The sequence below is a fragment of the Bufo bufo genome, chromosome 5 (assembly GCF_905171765.1).
Source record: "Bufo bufo chromosome 5, aBufBuf1.1, whole genome shotgun sequence".
Lineage (NCBI taxonomy): Eukaryota > Metazoa > Chordata > Amphibia > Anura > Bufonidae > Bufo > Bufo bufo.
Genome location: NC_053393.1, coordinates 440,225,306 through 440,246,562, shown reverse-complemented (window position 1 = coordinate 440,246,562; position 21,257 = coordinate 440,225,306).

Here is a 21,257-nt window from a genome sequence, read left to right as displayed (position 1 = left end):
CTTGGAAGTTGGGCCCAAGATTTATTGGTCCATATAAGATCACTGCCATTGTTAACCCTGTAGCCTTCCGTCTTGAACTTCCTCAGGCTTTGAAAATTCATAATGTAAGTCGTTGTTGAAGAAATGTGTCGAACCTGTTGAGCCGTCCTCCTTTCCTCCCGCTACTGTCATGGTGGACGGTAATTTAGAATTTCAAATCAGCAGGATTGTGGACTCCCGGGTTCTCCGTAGATCCCTCCAGTATCTCGTCCACTGGAAGGGTTACGGACCAGAGGAGAGGATGTGGGTTCCAGCAGCCGATGTTAATGCGAATCATCTGGTGAAGGCCTTTCACAGAGCTCACCCTGATAAGGTCGGTCCTGGGTGCCCGGAGGTCACCCGTAGAAGGGGGGGTACTGTCACGGTCATTCAGGTGACTGATGTCAGGAAATCAAGGAGATTGGCTGAGTGTGGAGGAATCTAGCAGCCTCCTTGATTCCTCTTGACTCAGTGTTGATAGGGTTAATGACCACTTCCCTTTTCCCAGCTGTTGCTCAGTGGTCATCACTTCTACCCTTTATAGTCTCACCCCACCCTTCTGACTATGCAGTTGATAGCTTCATTTGGGTTTGGCTGAGCTGGTGTGAAATCCTCTCTGGTGTCCCTGTTCTTCCATCTCTACAGAAGTTAAGTGTCACGTTTGTATTTGTTATATTCCCTGTTGTTGTATCTGGGCCTGAGACAGAGACCTCCATTCGTCCATCTGGGGAGGAATGGGTTGTCTCTGGTCCTATACTTATTCCAGGTCCTTATAGGGAAATCAGGGCCTAGGTATCCTGCTTATACTACCTACCTTCAAGGTCTATTCATATTGATAGGTAGTCAGGGCCCGGATTAGGGTTGTCTAGGAGGTGACCTGTTTCTTCCCTAGTTTCCAGGCCCAGTTACTGTTCCCCTTCCCTCCTGTGTTCAGTGTGGAGTTTCCCGCCTCCCCCCCCCCCACTGTCACAACCAGACAGCTGAGAAGCTCTGACAGGAGCCGTCCAGATCCTCCTCCTTGAGTTTCTTTGTTTTGGTTTCTCTTCCTCACCTCGTTAGGCTATCTCAGCTGTCAGGCAGTCAGACTCATTACCTCCCTTTAAATTCCTCCCCATAAGGCAGTAGGGTGCGGCTGATACAACTTCCTGGAGTGTGTGTGCATGCTGTTCCTTGTTCCCAGTTCCCAGCTCCCTGTCCTCTGTCCACTGTCGTCTGCAAGATAAGTTCTGTTTATGTATTTATGATTTTCTGTTTTCTGGATCCAGGTGACCCTGACTCCCTCCGTGTCTGTGTAGGGAGCCGGTGGTCGTGTCCCCTCACTATTGTAGGGCCTTCAGGTCTAAGATAGCCGAGGTTCGTGGATATGCGGCCATCCACCTTTGGGGTGGTCGCATAGGCTGAGCAATAAGGGAGAGCGGCAGGTCGATTGCAGGGGTCTCCCTTTTGTTCCTTAGTTGTGGATCCAGTAAGTCATTGTTTGTATTGTATTATCTTGTTTCCTGTGCACCATCCGTGACACACACACACACACTGATTGTGACAGTATCGTCATGTACTGTATGATGTCTAATTTTTATTTTTTTCATTAATCATGGGATAACCCCTTTAATCAGACCTCAGATCATACCAAAAAATAAATCAACTTAACTCTTTTGCTCCAGAGCTGCCAGCACCTTAACTGCCGTGCTGTGACTCGGCGTTGCGCAGTGTGAGGTCACAGAGCACACCTAGGTGCTTGTGCTGTGTGCAGGTCACAGCACAGCGTGCGGCTCCAGCAGGAAAAGACCAGGGAGCAGTCTGTGCAGGCAGCATAAGGAGTGCTGTATTCACCGATCCCCTATTGTACTAATGAGCACTTTCCTAATGGAAGTGCTCATTAGTATTCTCCCTATAAGATGCACTGACATTTCCCCCCATATTTAATGGAAAAAAGTGTGTCTTATAGGGCGAAACACATGGTGTTTTAGGATATATGTGTTTATCCCAGTCATGTGGAAGTTCACTCAACCAACTGATTTCCAAACTGTATCTGATCGGTTAGTTCCAAGCCTCAACTACTTTCAGTGTAAACATTTTTCTTGACATTGGTTCTGATATTTGCCAAACTATGTTAGTTTGTGCTCCCTTTAGGTTTTTTCTCCTAAACCTAATTTATACCTTTTAATATATCTAAAGGTTTCAATCACACTTAAAGCTACAAAACAAAAGAGGGGGGGGGGGGGGGGGGGGGTGTTCAGCACATCCCAATGCGCAGGTGCACGTTGCTATGGCTGAAAATACATCAAACACATAGTGCAACAGCACTCTACAAACCAAATAAAGTACAAAGGTATATTGTATTGCAATGCTATGCTAATAATTTAGAGATGCTTAGCAAATAAATTTTGTACAAAATTATTTGAGCCCGTCTGCTGCACGCCAAGGCGATCTCTATAAGATGGGTTCTAACACTAAAGCTCACCTGTTGGATGCCATAACAGCGACCATGAAATTCAGGAAATGTAGGTCCCACATGCATGCTGGGCCCCTTTTGGTTTATATCTCTGAGGTGCCAAAATGGCCTCCAATTAATCCAGGGACTGCAAATACCAGCATGCATGCTGAGCAAACTATGTACTCATGCTAATTAAAATCAGCCCATGACGCAACACAGGCCACAGGAGTGCACGACCAAATAGGAGGCCGCCACTACTCCCATACAAACTACAAAACAAAAGAGGGGGGGGGTCAGCACATCCCAATGCGCAGGTGCACGTTGCTATGGCTGAAAATACATCAAACACAGTGCAACAGCACTCTACAAACCAAATAAAGTACAAAGGTATATTGTATTGCAATGCTATGCTAATAATTTAGAGATGCACTTAAAGCTGTCTGATGTCAGGAGCCCTAGAACTTTCTCTTCTGAAGTCCTTGCTAACTCAGGATTTCCACAAAAAAAAAAAAGTGAGAGAGAAGGTTACTTCTTCCCAAGTGCATAATTTTACATTTGGAAACATTGAACTGAAGTTTCCATTGTTTGGACCATAGATGCTAAATCTTTTTCCATGTTAGTAATCCCTCTGAAAATATCAAACCTATTACACACTTTTGTGTCATCAGCATATAGGAAAACCCTGACTACTGTAACAGCGGCTGCTGTGCGCCGCTGTTCCCTTGCTTACCGCCGCGGTCCCGGGCGCCGCGTTCATCGGTCTGCTGCCGTGCTTCCCCATTCACAGCTGCAGTCATGGGCTCTGTCCGTGTAGGTACTGTTGTTCTGGGATCCTCTCCACAGTTTCCTCTCAGCCCTGGCCGTGGCATACTTGCTACTTGTTTCCTGCAGCACTTCCTTAAGGGCCGGGGCGTGTCACCTCCTGTGCTTTATGGGTTAGATCATGTGACCTCGCTGACCAATCCTAGCCCTCCTGCACATATATAATTGGCTCAGCCACAGTGTCCTGCTAGGTTGCAGTTATCTCTGCTTGTGGTCCTGTGTACCTGACTCGTGCTCGTGTTCCTGGACTCCGCTATTTGATCCCTGCTTGCTTGCCTTGACTCTCCTGTTGCCGACCCGGATTTCCTGACCTGTACCAGTGCCGCCTGCCCTGACCTATCGCTTGTTTGACTTTGCCTCTGCCTCATCGTTCGGTCTTGCACTGTTGCTCCTGGTTATGACTCGGCCTGCTGACTACATCTGTACCTCTGGTACCTTGCTCTGATACCTCCTGGTCCGTCTGGACCAGCTGCCTCGTGTGCCAATCCTCCTCAAGAGGGAGCGACCTGGTTTCCCCCCCCAGGATAGTCTATCCCCACTATCAGGGGTACTGTAACAATGGAGGGGTTCACTTAGACAACGCCCTTGCAGGAGGTAGGACACGTGGCACAGTGGGTTCACACGCGCTGGTTCGTGACAGTACACTGAGGCCATGGACCCCGCTGATCACCCCAAGCCTGTCGCTGCTACCCCTGCAATACCCACACCGGTGAATCCAGATTTGTGTGCTACTGGTGTGCAACTCCCTCTGCCATCACACTATGGTGGAGATCGATAAACCTGTTGTGGCTTCCTGACCCAGTGCCTGATCCACTTTGAGTTGCATGGGCAGAAGTTTCCCACTAAGCGCTCCAAAGTTGTCTTCATTGTGTCCCTGCTGTCTGATGAGGCCCTTGCTTGGGCAAATATTATTTGGAAACATGGAGGTCGAGAGACCACTAATCAGTAGTCTTTCCTGGCTACCTTCCAGCTGGTCTTTGAAGAGCCCGGCCGCATTTCCTCAGCTGCATCAGCTCTGCTGCGTCTACGACAGGGTTCCTTGTCTGTGGGTCAGTACGCCATCTAGTTTCGCACCCTGGCTGCCTAACTTGCATGGAACAATGAGGCTCAACTGGCAGCGTTCTGGGAGGGCCTTTCTGACCAGATTAAGGATGAATTAACTGGTCCCGACCGTCGGTGTACTCTGAATGACCTGATCACCTTGGCCACAAGGATAGATATTCGTTTCAGGAAACGTTCTAAGGAGGTTGCAGCCACCATAAGACCACCTCATTTGGCTCCATCCTTCCAGAGGCCAGTTCTTCCTCTAGTGTCCACCCCATCTTAAGAGCCCATGCAAATAGAGCGCCTTCGATTGTTTTACCAGGAACGTTTACGCCGCAAAGCAGAGAACCTGTGTCTGTATTGTGGAGGCAAAGCCCACTTTGTGCGTAATTGTTCACAGAAGCCGGGAAACGCCAATGTCTAGGATCAGTTGGAGAGGTGGTCCTCTCCGAAACTTTCAGTTCCGGTGACTCATTCTTACAAGGGAGTCACACTGTCTGTGCCTGCATTCTTGGACTTTGCGTCAGCCGGTAACTTCATTCAGCAAGCTCTGGTCAATCAGTACCGGCTCCCTACCATCCGTCTAGAAAGGCCTCTGTCAGTGGCTTCCGTAAATGGACTGCCACTTCCTAAACCTGTACTTTCTGTTACTATGCCCCTTAAATTGCAAATAGGGGTTCTGCATTCAGAGATGATCTCTTTCTATGTGCTGCCAGCGTCCGTGAATCCAGTTATCCTTGGTCTTCCCAGGCTGCGTCAGCACACTCCAGTTCTGGACTGGCACTCCGGTCAGATTCTGCATTGGGGATCATCCTGTCAGTCCACCTGCTTATCGGAGGTCCAACCTGCTTCCTTGCCTACTGTACCTGTAGACCTGCGTGGACTTCCACAGCAGTATGCCAGTTTTGTGGATGTCTTAAGTAAGAAAGAGTTCGAGACCCTGCCTCCTCATTGTCCATATGATTGTCCGATTGACCTTCTGCCTGGTGCCACTCCTCGTGGTCGAGTCTACCCACTCTCACTTCCCGAGACCCAAGCGATGTCTGATTACATCAAGGAGAATCTCGAGAAGGGGTCAATCCGGAAATCTACTTCACCAGCCGGTGCCGGGTTCTTCTTTGTGCAGAAAAAAGATGGATCCTTATGGCCCTGTATCGACTATCGAGGTCTGAATAAGGTCACAGTCAAGAATCGATACCCTCTTTCATTAATCTCCAAACTCTTTGACAGGATCTAGGGAGCTAATGTCTTCACAAAATTAGACCTGCGCGGTGCATACAACCTTATCCACATTCCAAAGGGCAATGAGTGGAAGACTTCTTTCAACACTCGTAACGGTCACTACAAGTATCTCGTCATGCCCTTTAAGTCTGTGCAATGCTCCTGCGGTATTCCAGGAGTTAGTAAACAATATCTTCCGGGACCTGCTCTATGTCTGCGAGATAGTGTACCTGGACGATATACTGATCTATTCTCAAGATCTGACCACTCACCAGAAGCATGTACGTTTAGTCTTACAGCGGTTGAGAGAGAATCGACTTTATGCCAAACTCGAGAAATGCATTTTTGAAAAATCTACCGTACCATTCCTCAGATACATTATCTCGGATGCCGGGTTGCAGATGTATCCTGAAAAATTTAATGTAGTAATTGACTGGCCTTGCCCACAGGGTCTTTGTGTTATACAGTGCTTCCTTGGATTTGCTTATTTCTATTGTCAGTTCTTCCCGAATTTTTCATCGCTTACATCTCCAATCACCGCTCTTACTAAGAAAGGGGTGAATGCCAGAGTCTGGACTCCTGAGGCTGAAGCCGCTCTCGTCCAATTAAAGAGGTCCTTTGTTTCAGCACCTGTTCTGTGTCATCCCGATGTCTCCTGACAATTCATTTTTTTTTTTTAATCAGATTGTTTTTATTGAGTTTTTCAAAACATTTTATAAAACAAACAGAGCATCCCCCCTCTCCCCCTCCCCATACCCAAGCGACCTAGATCCAAGGAAAACATTTCCAAAATTCCTCTCCAAAAAGAGTTCGGTATTGAAATGCAATAATTATACAGTACAGCTGGACATCCGATATCTATTCCTTAAGCACAAATCATATGTCAGTATTTCGAATACATCAGTACATTCCACGGCAGCATAGCAAAGCATATATACCACCCCTCCGCCCAATAGACTACACCCCACTCCTTCTTACAGCATCCAGCCCTCATGTCCCCCCGGTGAACAATAACAACCATACATCCCTCGTGCGGTCTTTAAGAACATGAATAAAAAACATAAGTAAAGCCGGGGCGATGCGAATTCCATTATCTACTTAAACACCATTAATCTACCATATTGTGGTATTGCCTCCACCGTCCCCAGATCTTCTCATATTTTTTACTGTTATTCCTCTTCTGGTATACAAATTTTTCCATTTGCAACAGTGTGTGAACCTTACGAACAAGTTCTCCCACCTCTGGAGGATCATGATCCACCCAATGGTACGCAATCACCTTTCTTGCTTGATATATTATGCGGGTAATCGCTAATTTCTGCTCAGCGGCTAATTGTACAGACTCCGTACAGCCTAATACACATAATCTGGCATCTGCCTCTACTCTTGTCTCAAACACTTTCCGTATTAGATCTATTATGTCCTCCCAATATCTCCTCAGCCTGGGGCAGTTCCACATAAGGTGTATCAGCGTAGCACTGGGTGTATCACATCTGGGACACACGTCATCTGACCTGTACCCCATTTTCCTCAAAAGGACAGGCGTCCGATAAACTCTGTGTAACAGCAGTAATTGTGACATTCTGTGCGATTCACCAACCGCAACATCTGTGAACCCCCCCCAGAACTGCATGCCATTGCTCCTCTGACAAGTCTTCGATATCCCCCCGCCATTTTTCGTACAACCGAAGAGGTTGCTTTTTAATCTGCATTTCCATAAGACTGCTATAATGCAGTGATATGACCCCACTGGTGGATCCCCCTGAGCTTGCTAAATCAATCATCGGATTTCTGGAGGCCGGCGCAACCCCCCCAGCCGCATCCTGGGCGCGTATAGCGTGCCGTATCTGCAAGTATAAGTAAAATTGGGAATGTGGGAGCTGAAATTCCCTTTGTAGGTGAGCATATTATTTCAGAGTATTCCCCTCATACAGCTGATGCATGTAGGTGAGACCGTACCTACCCCAGACCTGAACATCAGACACTTTGTGTAGTTCTGTATACATAAGATTGGGCCAAATTGCGGTAAACCTGGTATAACCCTGCACCCCAGCTATTTTCTTGCCTTTCCACCAGACCTTATGAATCACCCGAAGTATCGGAATATCACTGCCCAGTCTATCCAGTGATCCATCTCCAAATGCCGTCATTAGATTCTTGCCCTTAACATAGTGACGCACTATTCTTCCAGCTGTATTAATTCCATCCTCCATCCCCCATCCCCGCAATTGTTGAAGTTGGGCAGCTAAATAATAAATCCACGGATCTGGAACCCCCAGTCCCCCATCCGTCTTTGGTCTACGCAGCGTGGCTAGCTTAATACGTGGAACTCCTCTCTTCCATATTAGGTCCCGAAATATAGCATTGACTGTGGCAAAAAATCGGGCAGGCACCCATATAGGCGCATTATGTAGCAAGTATAGGAGCTGTGGCATTAAAATCATTTTTATAAGGTTAACTCTCCCTATAACTGAAAGTGGTAACTTGGTCCAAGCCTGCACCTTCTGCCTAAATCTCTGCAACAACGGAGTCAAATTCAATTTTTCATAGTCTGCTACATCATTGGTGACCTGAACGCCCAGGTATTTAAAGGATCTGACTAGTTGCAAGCCCTCTGTAGAACACTGGTCTTGCCCTCCATCAGCCGAAAGTGTCATAAGTGCAGACTTGGACCAGTTAATACACAGTCCCGATAACCTACCAAACCCATTTATAATGCTCATGGCTGCCGGAAGAGAGGAGCTCCAGTCATCAAGGAATAGAAGCATATCGTCTGCATAGAGGGCCACTTTTTCAGTTACCCCCCCCCCATATCTAAAACCTTGAACCTCACGTGCCTCTCTGTGCCGCTGCCAGTGGCTCAATCGCTATTGCAAAAAGTAGGGGTGATAGAGGGCACCCCTGCCTTGTTCCCCTATACAATGGAAAGGAATGAGAGAGAGCTCCATTAACCCTGATTCTAGCAGTAGGGATTTTTTTTTATAAGAGCTTGATCCATTGGATAAAGACAGACCCAAAGCCCGCCTGTATATTCAAAAAAAGGCGTCTGATATTAACAGCCGTCGCCATATTTGGCATGAATCCAGCCTGATCCGTATGTATTAGTGACGTGATCACAGTATTAAGCCTATTCGCTAACACTTTAGCTAATAACTTCACGTCCACCTGCAATAGTGAAATAGGCCGATATGATTCAGCTAACAAAGGGTCCTTGCCCTGCTTAGGAATGACGACTATGATCGCCTCATTCATACTAAGCGGCAAACCGCCCTGACTCTGCGCTTCCTGGAACACTTTCAACAGCTGGGGGAGCAGAATAGGGGCAAATGTTTTAAATATTTCCGCAGGTAATCCATCACTCCCTGGGGCCTTGGTATTTGCCATTTCACTCAGGGCCCTTTTTAGCTCTGTAGTTGTAATAGGTCCGTCCAAGGCTATCACTTGATCAGCCCCTAACGTGGGAAGCTGTATCCCATCCAAGAAACCTGCAATTTCTGTCTCACCTGCATTAGTTTTGGACTCATAAAGGGACGCATAGAATGTATGCATAATTTCCACCACCCTATCTTGAGCAGCACAAACAGTCCCCTCATCATCGCAAAGAGCAGCGATATATGCAGAAGGCTGCTGCGCTCTCGAGAGCAGTGATAGCAGTCTACCTGTTCTTTCCCCTTCTTCATAAAATGATTGTTTCTGGAAGAAACGTTTGTTCTTTGCCCTGAGGAGAATCTTGTCATTTAGTTTGTGTTGCGCTTCCTGCCACTGTTCTCTGTATAATTCCGTGGGCTGCCTAACATATTGGATTTCCGCATCCACCAATAAACGCTCTAACTTCCTTATCGTTATTCGAGACTCATTTCGTTTTTTATTGACCTCCGCGATCAGTATTCCTCGCAAAAATGCCTTCATGGCATCCCACACTATCAGTGGAGAAGTTCCCGGAAGGTTAATGGTAAAAAATTCAGTTAACGCCGTCCCAATGTTTGAAACCGTAGGTAACACTGACAGCCAAAACGGATTAAACTTCCACAATGGTCTCCCACTGTTTAGATGGGTGAGGAAATTAGCAGATACCAAAATGGGGGAGTGGTCAGAAATTTTCCTGGGTAAATACTCAATATTGCAGATACGGCACCCCATCGCTTCATTCCCCAGTGCTAGATCTATTCTAGACAGTGTCTGATAGGTACTAGAACAACAGGAATACTGCCGCACAGAAGGATTGCGCAGCCTCCAGAAGTCTAACAGTGATGCTTCCTCCAGAAGTCTCCCAAATGGTGTAGGTTGCCCTCTTAATTGAACAGCAGAGGTCGACATCCTATCCCATTCCAAACATATCACATTATTAAAGTCTCCCAAAATCAGTGCAGGTACATCAGGATAGTCTGACAAAAAGGTTATCAGTTTTTTAAGGGCAGTTGGGGAATATGGCGGTGGTATATATACCCCACAGATAATACATTGAACATTGAAGAGTGTACCATACAAGAAGACATATCCTCCATTCGGATCAATCCTCTTATCTATGCAGCTAAAACTCAGCTGCCTATGAATCAAAACACTTACCCCTCTTGCATATGAGGAGTAGGTAGAATGATAACATTGAGACGCCCATCTAGGAGATAACAAGTGGGATTGCTCCGGAAGGAGATGCGTCTCCTGTAGACAGCAGATTACAGGATGATATGACTTTACCATTTCCATTACTGCCTTCCTTTTGTTAGCATCTTTAACCCCTCTAATGTTCCAGCTCAGGAAATTTACTGGATTAGCCATGTTCAAACCTGAGATCCCATACATGTACCGGATACTGTAAATTACATTTCTTCATTATCTGTCTTCCTTGGATCGCGCCTATGAACCTAAAACCCCCCTTCCCTAACTTCCCTGTTCCCACCCCATCCCTGAAAAACTCCTCCCTCATTACCTAACTAACCCTGGAAGTCTCGCCTCCTGACAGACCCCACTAATACACCTTAATATTAAGGCCCGTGGGTAATCCTAATATCTATCAGCAGAGCTGGCCTCCCAACCCGTGATATCTGGCGGAATCAGAAGCTTCTGTATTACGCCAGGTACACTCACAACCTGTCAGGTAATTAGAACGTATAAAACTGGGTAATTTTCCTGCACTAACCCCAATTATAGTTGAAAAAATAGACTTTGGTATCATCACTTTTCAGCTTATTACTGCGCACAAGCATCTGGACCTCTTACTAAGCCATATACAACAAGTAAAACGGATAACAAAACTTAGCAAGATTTAGCTCTGCATTATTACACAGAACATATTCACCCTCCAGAGGGCACAATGTCCCTTCTTACAAGAGGACCGCTCAGTCGCCTTGATTTCCCTCCTCCCGGATCTGTCGCTCATGCCGATCTAGCCATCTGGATGCCTCTTTTGGGTCTTCAAAGAAGCTTGTGGTTCCAAGAGCCACTATTCTAAGCTTCACCGGATACAGCATTGAGTATGATGCTCCAAGTACTCGCAGTCGACACTTTACATCTAGGAAACGAGCACGCTTTTTCTGGACTTCCATCGAGAAATCAGGGAAAAACGAGATCCTGTGGCCATCTATGGAGATATCAGGCAGATCCCTGGCCTTGCGTAGAATAGAATCCCTATCCCTGTAGTGTAGCACTTTCATCAGGACGAGTCTTGGTGGCGCCCCTGGTGGCAATGGCCGCGACGGTACTCTGTGTGCCCGTTCTATAGCAAATAGAGGAGATAGTACGCCCTCTCCAAACTGATCTTTGAGCCATTTTTCAAAAAACTCGGTGGGATTTGGGCCCTCCACCTTTTCAGGCACACCCACCAAGCGCACATTATTACGCCTCAGGCGGTTTTCCATGTCGTCTTGTTTGGCAGAGATAATATCAAGCCTACGAGAATGCTCCGCTGTTTCTCTTTTTAGCGGGTGCACCTCATCTTCCATATCTCCCCCTCAGAATCTTCCCCCTCAGAATCTCGTCCCGTTCCAGCCAAGGAGGCCTTTCTGCGCCCGGTGTCGGAGATGTCACTCTCCCTGAGAAGCTCCGGTGTGTGCGCAAATTGGCTCAGCCTTTCAGCCACCTCCTGCTGCATATCCACCACTCGGTCTTTGCGTCGCGGTGTGGCGCTCCCGGCGCCATCTTGTGAGGCCTTGCTGGCTCCTTTCCCGGCCCCTCGTCTGGACATAATAGCCGCTGGAAAGTTGCTAAGGGTATCGGACTGACAATTCTTTTTAGATAAATCAACAAAGAGAATCGGTACACGTATTTACCTAATAAAGTTAAATTTTATTGCGACATAAAATACATACAAACATAAATGTAGAGACCATACAGCGTGCTTAGAAGAGACAGTCCACAATGTATCCACTGTAGATGAATTAGATTGCTTGACTTGCTACAATCACTTTCAAGACATCCTATATCTGGAATCTAGATCAGCATGTATTATAGAAAGCTGCATCTAGCCATAATATTGTGATAATTTCTGGTGTGGAGCAAGTCAGGCATGGGTCTACTTTACCATCTTTTATACAGGATACCACGGCAGCATTAGACAGACTAAATAACATGCAAGTTGAAGACAACATGATTCTAGTTACAGCTGATGTTGAAGGGCTGTATTCGAATATCAAGCATGTTGATGGGCTAAGAGCAGTAGCTGAATACCTGAAAGGTAATAATATGAAAGGGGAGTTTAATGAATTAATCCTGACCCTACTGGAATTTATATTGGAGCACAATTTTTTTCTTTTTAATGATGATTTTTTTCTACAGACACAAGGTGTGGCGATGGGGGCTACATGCGCCCCATCCTATGCAAACTTGTTTCTTGGAGCATGGGAAAGAGAAATATTTATGAATGAGATAACACCATACATCAATAAAGTGCATAACTGGATGCGATTTATTGATGACATCTTTTTCCTATGGGAGGGCTCCGAAGATGATCTCAAAAAATTCATCAATATTTTAAATAACAACAATCAGAATATATTCCTTACCTTTCAGATGGGGAAAGAAGTCACATTTTTGGACCTAAAGATACAAATAAAAGAAAATGGAACATTAGAAACTGATGTCCATAGGAAAGAAACTGCGGTCAATGCACTACTGCACGCTGAATCCTCCCATCTAAAATCCACCATAGATGGCATACCAATTGGGCAATTCGCACGGATAAAGAGAATTTGCTCAAATGAGAGTAAGTATAAGGAGCGAAGCAAAGAAATGACAGAAAGATTTAAAACTAGAGGATACAGCAATAGGCAGATTAAAAGAGGAGCTGGAAAAATAAAAAGAAAGAAACGCGAGCAACTGCTATGTCCTAATAAGATCAAAATTGAAGACCCAGTACACAACATCAGATTCTTAACAGAATATAATAGCCAATGGTGGCAGATAAAAGAAATTTTGGAGAGACACTGGAACGTATTGCAAACAGATGTGGTCCTAAATAAATGCATTCCAAATAAGCCCCTTATAACAGCAAAAAGGGCAAAAAACTTCAAAGACGCATTAGTTCACAGCCATTTCATAAGTAGACCAGCTAACACTGGAAATGAGAAACTAAAAGGATCTTTCCCCTGCGGGACATGCAAAGCATGTAAAAATGTAATAAAAACTACAGAATTTATGGGTCTAAACCATGATAAAAGGTACAAAATCAAGGAATACATCTCCTGCTCCTCAAAGGGTGTTATATATCACGCCAGATGCCCTTGTGATAAAATTTATATAGGCTTGACAACTAGAGAATTAAGGGCACGAATTAGAGAACATGTGCGAGATATCGAGAAAAGTAAAGAGGAAGAAAACTTAGATAATCTTAAAACTATACCCAGACATTTTAAACTATTTCACCAAAGTAATGAAAAATTGCTGCAATTCACGGGAATAGACCAGATCCACATGGGGATACGGGGAGGAGATCTCAGCAAAAGACTAGCCCAAGTCGAGAGTAAATGGATTTTTAGACTAGGTACGATGACACCGAAAGGATTGAATGAAACTATGGGTTTTAGTTCATTCTTGTAAACTGTAGGGGGTTTTAGATAGAATTTTAGAATGTAAGTAGTAAATATAGAATATTTTAATCATGTTTTGTTTGACTACTGTAGAAACTTACGTGAGAATGTCGATTGGTCGATGGCTGGATTCCTGCGTCTGGGATGTTCTAGGAAAAACAGAAAAGAGAAAAGAAGAATTAAATAACTATGATCACACCTATCAAAAAAAAGCATCAGAATATAATATATGGAATCAGCATTAAATTAAGCAAGCAGGACATGGAGGGTAAAGTTTGGTTTTATAGAATATGCATTGGGACATATATGAACACAGAAAAAAATATATTTTAAAAATAAAAAAAAGATTTATTAGTCAGAATGTTTGGAGATAAACGACATCACACATAAGGGTGGGTAGATTAATAGACAATAATATATATCTACAATTATTCCTCTACATTAGAGAAGACTCACAGAAATGGGGGCACTAGCATTATATTGAAGTAACACATATTTAGCTGTCTCCCATAGTAGGAATAAGTTTCAATATGGGATTGATAGAAAATTGATAAAACACCATTTATAATACTCACATTGGATACTATAACAGAATTGAGGTATGGCACTTTATACATGTAGGTCATGAAATATTTCATGACTATATATGAATTTTACATCTAATATATATATATGAATGATTGATTAAATATATTTGATGCACATGGCACTTTGGTATTTGCACATTTATTGTAGATAAAAACTATATATGTATGTATGATAGATAATATGTATTTAATGCACATGGCACTTTGATATATGTATACAAGTGATAGATAAAATGCACTTGATGCACATGACACTTTTGTATATGAATGTGATACCCACGAGTGTGTGAGATAAAGAGATTGATTGAATTCATGATGGGTATCTCGCAGACTCATGGATACTTATGATGGCCGTGAAGTGATATATATAAACATACCAGCACGCGCATATAGATTGATATTTGAATAACCTAATGAGAAAGATAGATATGCCTTAGTGATATATATGAGCGAATGGGTACTGCATGTGAGCATACACATGTAGATTGGGCATGAGATGTATGCACCTACACGCGGTGTGCTCACATATATATATATACTTAGCCTACGATGTATCAGGATATTTACATCGCCGATGTCAGTATGTGCGTGTGCTGTTAAAATACCCATATCTTTAGGGGATGTCACAATCACTGCCATCATTACTAGATATATGTTGATGCCTCCATATTATGTCTAATTGCCTTATATATATATACTAGTATGCCATCACTGATCCCAATATAAAACATTAATTTGGATAAATATGCAAATTGAGGAAAAACTGAATAGGATGCGATCCGGGCTGTGATACTACCATGTCCAGTGGTATGACGGGTGGGTAGCCAGCATTAGAAATAGATATGTAGATACCCCTCAGAGAACTTTACCTGGTGATTTCTGTGCGCATCGCGGATCGAGAGTGGGAGGGCTTCGGCTGTTCCGACGGGCGCGAGCGAGGTGACGTCAGACGCAATCTGCCCTCACTTCAACCGCGCTGATGGAAGGGCGGAAGTCCCGTATACACCCAGATCTGATGATTACGGGATGCGCCGACATAGGAATCACCTGGAATATAATCACATGACGCAGGAATCGACCAGTATTGGCCATCGGGCATTTAAAAAGACCTCCCTAGCCATTAGAAAGAAATCCTCCTGAAGAAGCATTAGCGAAACGTACGTCGAGGAGTACGCTTGTCAGAGAGAGCCCACACGTAGACCACTGGACATTGGGTAGGTGAGCAACTTGGATCGATTTGATGCATCCACTCTGAATGTAAATTGAACATGTATTGAGAATTGTATCTACTCAGATAGGATGCAGCCTTATATATGAATGTCATTTATGCTCGCCATAGACCCATGCCTAACTTGCTCCACACCAGAAATTATCACAATATTATGGCTAGATGCAGCTTTCTATAATACATGCTGATCTAGATTCCAGATATAGGGTGTCTTGAAAGTGATTGTAGCAAGTCAAGCAATCTAATTCATCTACAGTGGATACATTGTGGACTGTCTCTTCTAAGCACGCTGTATGGTCTCTACATTTATGTTTGTATGTATTTTATGTCGCAATAAAATTTAACTTTATTAGGTAAATATGTGTACCGATTCTCTTTGTTGATTTATATATTATGGAGGTAACACAAGGCTGTTTTGATCCAGTTGAAGTGTAATTCTTTTTAGAAGTGGACGCCTCCTCCATAGCAGACGGTGCTGTTTTACTTCAGAAAGGTTCCAAGGGCAAGATGTTTACATGTGGATTTTTTTCCAAGCTTCTTCTCCCCTGCTGAGAGGAATTACTGTATAAGAGATAGAGAGCTTCTGCCCATAAAACTTGTCTTGGAGGAGTGGCGTTATCTTTTGGAGGGGGCCCAGCATCCGGTGATGATCTTCACCGACCATAAGAACCTTACATATCTGCAGACAGCCCAGCGTCTGAACCCTCGCCAAGCCAGATGGGCACTCCTCTTCTATTTAGATTTTAAACTTCACTTTCACCTGGCCGAGGAGAACATCAAGGCGGATGCTCTGTCTCGGTCATTTCACTTCTCCAACCAGCAGGAGGAGCCCCAGTACATTGTACAGTAGATCCTGCTTGCTTGATCACAGTGGCTCCTGTCCTGGTAAAAGACATCCCTCCCGGGAAGACATTCGTGCCATCTGCCAAGAGAAAATGTATTCTAGCTTGGGGGCACAACTCCAAACTGGCTGGTCACCCAGGGATCCGCAAAACCTTAGAACTTTTGTCTCGCCACTACTGGTGGCCCATACTGTTTAATTAAGGATGTGCGTGATTATGTGTCTGCCTGCACCGTCTGTGCTCAGAATAAAGTTTCCAGGACCAAACCACCTGGGGCTGTTGTTACCTCTTCCTGTCCTGATGCCCAATGGCAAAACATTGCCATGGACTTTGTTACCGATCTGCCCTCCTCTGCCAGATGTACAGCTACAGTATCTTGGTGGTCGTGGACCGGTTCTCCAAGATGGTGCACTTCGTTCCTTTGGCTGGACTGCCCTCAGCTGCTGAACTTGCTAAAATGTTCGTGAAACACATATTCCGCTTGCATGGTCTACCTTGGCATATTGTTTCTGATCGCGGAGTCTAGTTTACCTCTAAGCTCTGGAGAGCTCTTTGCTGGCTGCTCGAAATTTAGCAAGACTTCTCTTCCAGTTATTATCCCCAGACCAACGGTCAAGTAGAGAGGGTCAATCAAATATTAGAGAACCATCTCCAGCATTTTGTTTCAGCCCAACACGACAACTGGGTTCAAGTGCTACCTTGGGCTGAGTTCTCCTATAACAACCACTCTAGTGAGTCTACTGGATCCTCTCCATTATTTGTCGTTTATGGACAACAACTTCGTTCTTCTCTCCCTGTTCTTACATCTTCTGGGGTACCAGCTGTGGATTCTTCTTTTAGGGATTTTTTGAAGATTTGCCGTGACACCAAGGGCTGCATCAACAAAGCGGTGACTCACATGAAAAAGAATGCAGACAAGAGAAGAAGAAAAACGCCTCAGTTCTCGCCAGGAGATAAGGTATGGCTCTCCTCTAAATATATCCGCTTAAAGTTTTCCAGTTTCAAGTTTGCTCCTAGGTTCCTTGAACCCTTTGAAGTATTGAGGAGGATCAACAAAGTGACTTATAAGTTACATCTGCCTCTCTCTCTCTCTCTGCGTATTCCTAATGCCTTCCACGTGTCCTTACTAAAACCAGTAGTTGATAACCGCTTCTCGACGGCTTCTTCTACTCCAACTCCAGTATCTGGAGATTCTGACGAGATATTTGAGGTCAACGACATCCTGGACATCAAGAAGCTTGGCAAGAAGTCCTACTATTTTGTGGACTGGAAAGTCTTTGGTCCTGAGGAGACGTTTTGGGAACCAGAGGAGAACATTCATGCTCCGAACTTGGTAAAAAGGTTTCTGTCTCATCGTGGACTCAAGAAGAGGGGGGGTGGGTAGTGGGGGGTACTGTAACAGCAGCTGCTGTGCGCAGTCCCGGGCGCCATGTTCAGCGTTGATCTGCTGCCAGTGCTTCCCCATTCACCACTGCAGTCCTGGGCTCCATCCATGTAGGTACTTTGGTTTTGGGATCCACTCCATAGTTTCATTTCAACCCCAGGCCACAGCATGCTTGCTGCTTGTTCCCTGCAGCACTTCCTTAAGGGTCAGCACCTCACTTGCTGTGCTTTATGGGTTAGGTCATGTGACCTCGCTGACCAATCCTAGCCCTCCTGCACATATATAAGTGGCTCAGACCCCTTCCCAGATGCCTCAGCATCAAGGTCCTTGTATCCTGCTAGGTTGCTGTTATCTCTGCTTGTGTTCCTGTGTACCTGACTCGTTCTCGTGTTCCTGGACTCCGCTACCTGTTTGATCCCTGCCTGCTTGTCTTGACTCTCCTGTTGCCGACTGGATTGCCTGACCTGTGCCTGTGCCGCCTGCCCTGACCTATTGCTTGTTTGACTTCGCCTCTGCCTCATCCTTTGGTCTTGCACTGTTACTCCTGGTTACGACTCGGCCTGCTGACTAAGTCTGTACCTCTGGTACCTTGCTCTGGTACCTCCTGGTCCGTCTGGACCAGCTGCCCCGTGTGCCAATCCTCCTCAAGAGGTAGCGACCTGGTGTTCCTCTCAGGAAAGTCTATCCCCACCATCAGTGGTACTGTGAAGATGGAGCGGTTCACTTAGACAATGCCCTTAGAGGAGGTAGGACATGTGGCTCAGTGGGTTCATACCCGCTGGTTCTTGACAGCTACCAAACCTTCTCCTATAGAATGTAAATTTGACCTAAAACTATATGAGATTTTCACACAAATCATAAAAGTAGATAAGGTTATCTTTATCTACTTGTAGGATTTGTGTGAAAACCTCATGTAGTTTTTGGTCAAATTTATGCAGAAATATAGAAAAAAAGGCTTTTTGCGCATCTGCATTGTGGTTTGCGTCCTAAAAACACAATTTAGTGGTAGATCTGTCACATGATAGACATGGGCGGAACCTGACAGACCCTTTAATGGTGTCAGTTGTTTCAAAACCAAAGGGGCCTACAACAAAGGCTCCTAATGCAGATGTGAACACAGCTTTACTACAAACATTCTACTGTCTATGGCTAGCCGGCAATCAGAAGATCCCCTGTCTATCAAGGGGAGGTGGAGTGTGCAGCGCACAGGTGGTGTTAGGCCTCATGCACACGACCGTTTTTTTTTGCGGTCTGCAAAAACGGGTTCCATTTTTCCGTGATCCGCGACCGTTTTTTCGTCCGTGGGTCTTCCTTGATTTTTGGAGGATCCACGGACATGAAAAAAAAGTCATTTTGGTGTCCGCCTGGCCGTGCGGAGCCAAACGGATCCGTCCTATATTACAATGCAAGTCAATAGGGACGGATCCGTTTGACGTTGACACAATATGGTGCAATTTCAAACGGATCCGTCCCCCATTGACTTTCAATGTAAAGTCAGGAGTCCCTTTTATACCATCGGATCGGAGTTTTCTCCAATCCGATGGTATATTTTAACTTGAAGCGTCCCCATCACCATGGTAACGCCTCTATGTTAGAATATACTGTCGGATATGAGTTAGATCGTGAAACTCATATCCGACAGTATATTCTAACACAGAGGCGTTCCCATAGTGATGGGGACGCTTCTAGTTAGAATATACTACGAACTGTGTACATGACTGCCCCCTGCTGCCTGGCAGCACCCGATCTCTTACAGGGGGCTGTGATCCGCACAATTAACCCCTTAGGTGCTGCACCTGAGGGGTTAATTGTGCATATCATAGCCCCTATAAGAGATCAGGGGCTGCCAGGCAGCAGGTGGCAGACCCCCCTCCCTCCCCAGTTTTAATTTCATTGGTGGCCAGTGCGGCCCCCCCGGCCCCCCCTCCCTCTATTGTAAAATCATTGGTGGCCAGTGTGCGGCCTCCCCCGCCCCCCCCCCTCCCTCCCTTTATTGTATTTTCATTGGTGGCCAGTGTCCGCCCCCCCCCCCCTCCCTCTATTGTATTATCATTGGTGGCCAGTGTGCGGCCCCAATCCCCCGGCCCCCCCTCTATAGTATTAATATCATTGGTGGCCAGTGTGCGGCCTCCCCGGCCCCCCCTCTATTTTATTATTATTGGTGGCCAGTGTGCGGCCTCCCCCGGCCCCCCTCCCTCCCTCTATTGTATTATCATTGGTGGCCAGTGTGTGGCCTCCCCTCCCCCCCCCCCCGCCCGATCATTGGTGGCAGCGGAGATTCCGATCGGAGTCCCAGTTTAATCGCTCTGGGGCTCCGATCGGTAACCATGGCAACCAGGACGCTACTGCAGGCCTGGTTGCCATGGTTACTTAGCAATATTACAATATTAGAAGCATCATACTTACCAGCTGCGCTGTCTGTGACCGGCCGGGAGCTCCTCCTACTGGTAAGTGACAGATCATTAAGCAATGCGCCGCACAGACCTGTCACTTACCAGTAGGAGGAGCTCCCGGCCGGTCACAGACAGCGCAGCTGGTAAGTATGATGCTTCTAATATTGTAATATTGCTAAGTAACCATGGCAACCAGGCCTGCAGTAGCGTCCTGGTTGCCATGGTTACCGATCGGAGCCCCAGAGCGGTTAAACTGGGACTCCGATCGGAATCTCCGCTGCCACCAATGATCGGGGGGGGGGAGGGGAGGCCACACACTGGCCACCAATGATATTAATACAATAGAGGGGGGGCCGCACACTGGCCACAAATGATAATACAATAGAGGGAGGGAGGGGGGACCGGGGGGGCCGCACACTGGCCACCAATGATAATACAAGGGAGGGAGGGGGGGGCCGGGGGGGCCGCACACTGGCCACCAATGATATTACAATAGAGGGAGGGAGGGGGGGGGCCGCACTGGTCACCAATGAAATTAAAACTGGGGAGGGAGGGGGGTCTGCCCCCTGCTGCCTGGCAGCCCCTGATCTCTTATAGGGGGCTATGATATGCACAATTAACCCCTCAGGTGCAGCACCTGAGGGGTTAATTGTGCGGATCACAGCCCCCTGTAAGAGATCGGGTGCTGCCAGGCAGCAGGGGGCAGTCATGTACACAGTTCGTGGTATATTCTAACTAGAAGCGTCCCCATCACTATGGGAACGCCTCTGTGTTAGAATATACTGTCGGATATAAGTTTTCACGAAGTGAAAACTCATCTCTGAAAAAGCTTTTATGCAGACGGATCTTCGGATCCGTCTGTATGAAAGTAACCTACGGCCACGGATCACGGACGCGGATGCCAATCTTGTGTGCATCCGTGTTCTTTCACGGACCCATTGACTTGAATGGGTCCGTGAACCGTTGTCCGTCAAAAAAATAGGACAGGTCATATTTTTTTGACGGACAGGAAACACGGATCACGGATGCGGCTGCAAAACGGTGCATTTTCCGATTTTTCCACGGACCAATTGAAAGTCAATGGGTCAGCAAAAAAATACTGAAAACGGCACAACGGCCACGGATGCACACAACGGTCGTGTGCATGAGGCCTTACAAAGCAGTGCTCAGAGGATTCAGCCCCACTCGTGTGCTCTAATTGCTTATGTGTATATGAATAAAAACGCAGATATCTCTGCAGCTGTTTAGCATACAGAGAAATGA